Source organism: Pteropus medius, unplaced genomic scaffold, assembly GCF_902729225.1.
Source record: "Pteropus medius unplaced genomic scaffold, Ma_sr-lr_union100, whole genome shotgun sequence".
In the NCBI taxonomy this organism is placed as follows: domain Eukaryota; kingdom Metazoa; phylum Chordata; class Mammalia; order Chiroptera; family Pteropodidae; genus Pteropus; species Pteropus medius.
The window spans coordinates 2,023,916-2,027,777 of NW_024352784.1; the positions used below are offsets into that span (position 1 = coordinate 2,023,916).

Consider the following 3,862-nt stretch of genomic DNA (forward strand, 5'->3'; position numbering starts at 1 on the left):
AAAAAAAAAAAAAATGCAACATCTGTGAAGTTTAATGAAGTGAAGCTCAGTAAAGCAAGGTACACCTGTATTGTTTGGCTGACTACTGGGGACCATACTCCATGCTAAGATATTGAGATACAGAGTAAACAAGTCACAGTTCAGCCCTCCAGCTGTGGGGAGAAATTGAGACAAACATGTGGCCACCACAGCTTGTTGTGATAAATGTTAGGATAAGGGTAAGCACAAGGGCCTCCAGAGCAAACAGACCAAGTAGTCAGGCTCGGAGGGCTTCCTTGAGGAGGTGACATCTGAGCCAAGACTTGTGGAGCCAGTCGCAGTTAACCAGGCAGCGTTGGGGGCATGGGCACAGCAGCATTCAGTGTGACAACAAAAACACATTATTTGCCCTGAACTGGATATAAAACAGTGAGTAAAACAGAAAAGATCACTGTTCTCTTGGAGCTCATGCACTAAGAGGGTAATAACAAAAAATTAACAAATAAATAAGCAATAACATTTCAGACAAAGATAAGTGCACTGAAGACAAGACAGCGTGATAGGAGGCAAAGGAAAAGTACAGAGTCAAAGGACAAGGAGAGGGCACCCATATTTGAGATGGGGGTCAGTGAAAGCCTCTCTGAGAGGGTGACGTATGAGCTGAGAGCTGTGTGACAAAATAGATCAGCCATTCTAAGATCTAGTAAGAGAGTGTTCCGGGCTGAGGAAACAAGAGAAAAGATCTTGAGGCAAGCATGAGTTTGGGGGTTCACAGAACAGAGAGAAGGTCAACGTAGCCAGAGTATCAAGGGTACAGGAGAGTTTTTGAAGACGAAGGCTGAAAGGAGGGCAAGAGCCAGATGATGTAGTGGTTTGCAGGGCAAAACAAGGAGCTTTAATTCTGAGTGACTTGGGGAAAACAAGCAACAGACCTGATCTAGTTTGATTTTAAAAGTGCACTCTTACAAATGCAAAGATCTGGAGAGAAATAACATACCTTGTTTGGACAGCTGCAAGCAATTCAGATGGCTGGGGTAAAGAATACAAGGCAGGGGAAGTTGCCGTGTAGACACTAATCCACTTTATAAATGGATTGAATACTGAACCCTGATCCTAGGCACAGACTGGGTCTGGATAAGACCCCAGGAAGATTACTAAGTCCAAGTCTCAGCCACTGCCTCACTCCTCCTGCAGAATTTCGAATGAGCTCAGATCCCAATCAAAGTTCACATCCCAAACAGACCTATAGTCTGTCCCCTGATCACAAACCAAGCTTCAACCACACTACTAGCCTGAGACTGGCCCTGTTCATAAGCTGAACCCCAATCAAACTCTAGCCCAGTTCCAACCCCACATGTTTTCTGCCCCTATTCACCTTTATTTAGGCCAACTCCCACCAGGCTCTCTAGATGGGCACCCCCATAAACCGATCAATGGAAAATTGCTTGGAAACTACCCATAACTACTGCCCACACTTCCCCTCACCACACAAACAAAGAAACTGCTAAGGCTGTCCGTCCTTTGAGTCAGGGGCTTCCTTCATATCCCTCGGCCCCACCCCTGTCTTTCTGGTTCTTTACAGCCTGGTTTCTCATTCTCTCAGCAGGTCTAATGGGAGACCCTTAGCTACACACACATACCTGGATGTATCCCCCGGTCTCCTGAATTCACCTCACGGCACTGCAGGAACTGGTACCCTTTTCTCCAGTACTCTCCCTGGAGAGGTCTGGCAGGCAGCACAGTAGTGCAGCCTTCTGTCTCCGCCCCCTCCTATGGGCCTCCCTGGTCAGGGTGATTTATTTATTCTCTGTCTTATCTCCTCCTCTTTCTGTTTCTTCCTGCTGGGGGCGGGGGGGGTGGGATGCTGCCCAGAGAGTCTACCAGCAGGTATCCCTCAGTAGGCAACTGTGGTGTCCTTCTTGGCTTCTGTGTCCTGGAAAGGTGTGCCTGGGGGGATGCAGAAGGAGGGACAGTGGGTAGAGGGGTTCCCTAGAGTCCTCTCCCCATTGGCCTTGTGCTATCTCCCAATGTGAAATTTTACAAAGGGAATGAGTGAGGAAAGGCTAGAAGAAACTCATTTGTGTGAGTGACTATAGCCTTTGAGAGGAGCTTTTCTCCAAGTTTCTTCCCAGGCTCATAAAATTCAGCCAGAGGAAAAGCAGAATAAGCTTTCACAGAGACCCCATGATTAAATACCAGCCCATCACCTTCCTGAAGTTTTCTCTGTCCTCCACCTTCTTTCCATTGGTGGCACTTGCTTCGGTCCTTGCTGAGCCTGGATCCTAATGGACCAATCTGCCTTTCCCCCAAAGCTCCAGGGCTACATCTGTTTGTCCCAGGCTCTGGGTCCCGTGTCTAGCTAACTCATAACAGGGGTCCCCTGGGACCATGCCTCCCTGGCCTTGAGTTTCTGAACTCCTGGCTGAGGATGTGATTTCCTTAACCCTCCCCTACCCCCAACACCAGCCATCTAAGAGCAATCTGGTTTCTCTCTTAAGGGCAAAAATAGTGAGACAACATTTTAAAGTTAGAGAATAACCTAAATGTGAAACTAAATACCTTACATATTTAAATAAGTTTTAAAAACTGTGTCTATAAATAAAGCAAAGTAAATTTTAGTCGGTTTATCCTTATTTTTTACTGATTAATTTTACAGCTGTAAGTTTTAAATTCATAACACAGAACATGCTGACTTAAGCTGCGCAAAAATAGACAATGTCAAATCAGGCCATTCCAACTCAGACCACATCTAAACTAGTGATTATAAGAGCTCCAGGTACCTGCAAACCTGCCGCCTGACTCTTGCCGTCACCTTTAAGGAATCTCTGCTGCCTCCCTCAACTTCCCATAGATTGACTGTATATGAAGACTTAAAAAAAACAAAACAAACAAAAAAAAAAACCAGGAACTACTACTTCTGGCCAAGATAAAGTAATAGGACGTAATATCTACCTAAAGGAAACTAAAATGAACAATATATATAAAACAAGGATTTGCAAGATACTGGATATCAGGCAATGAAGGAGAGTGAGCCCTGAGACACGGAAACACATGAGGTGATGCTTGTGGTTTCCCCAATTTATTGCCTTGAATCTCCTTGCTGCAGTACAGGGAAGGAGAACCCAGGCAGAGTCCAGAGGGCACACTAAGTTGAAGATATGAAGCTGAAAGTTCAGGAAGCTAGCTAGAATTTAAAGGCAGAGATTTAGAGATGTGAGATCTACACAGTGAGAGAAATCCAGAAATGTGTAGAGGGTATTTCTCAAGAATTCGGCCAAGTACCAATCAGCACATGTGAGCAAGCTACCTAAAGTTGGGGAAAGAGCCACCAGAAAAGATGCGTTAGCATGTCCAGTGCTCACACAGGGCCAAGGATAGCCATACTGGAAAACTTCAAGATTCACAAGGCACTAAGTAACAATACAGAAGGATCTTGCCTCATTAGTGGGAATAACTAACCAAGCTTTATCTACAGTATAATGCTGTGTTTGGATCATAATTGATCATTAATAGCTGGAGAAAGTACTTTGTGGACTTTATAAAATAACAAAAGTCAAAATAAGGACAATAATTTATAGAGAAAGGAACAAGAGATGAGAGTGAGTGGGAGAATAAGAGTGAATTTGTTTATCCAAAGTGAACTAGAACCCACTCAGCCTCTCACTCTCTCTGACCAAGAAGCCACCGAGCACCTTATATGCCAGGCTCCGAAGATATAGAAAACCTATTCCTTGTCCTCAAGAAAGACATACAACTACCGTAAGGATATTTCAGTTCTATAATGGAGGCTAAATAGTTATCATACAACTATTTAAGCTCTATAACAGACGAGTAAACATCCGGTTGGAATATAGAGTTTCAAGTTTTACGATAAAGGGAAGCA

The 3,862-nt window shown here is 44.3% G+C and overlaps 1 protein-coding gene across 1 annotated transcript in view; it reads right to left on the reverse strand.

Annotated features, from left to right (window-relative positions):
- The window catches only part of LOC120590174 (olfactory receptor 51E1-like), a 9,966-nt gene extending 7,543 nt beyond the window's left edge, over nt 1-2,423 (reverse strand). The window contains 1 exon segment of the mRNA XM_039847804.1: nt 2,187-2,423. The gene's annotated coding sequence lies outside the window, so the exon portion shown is untranslated.
- Between the last annotated feature and the right edge of the window lie 1,439 nt (nt 2,424-3,862).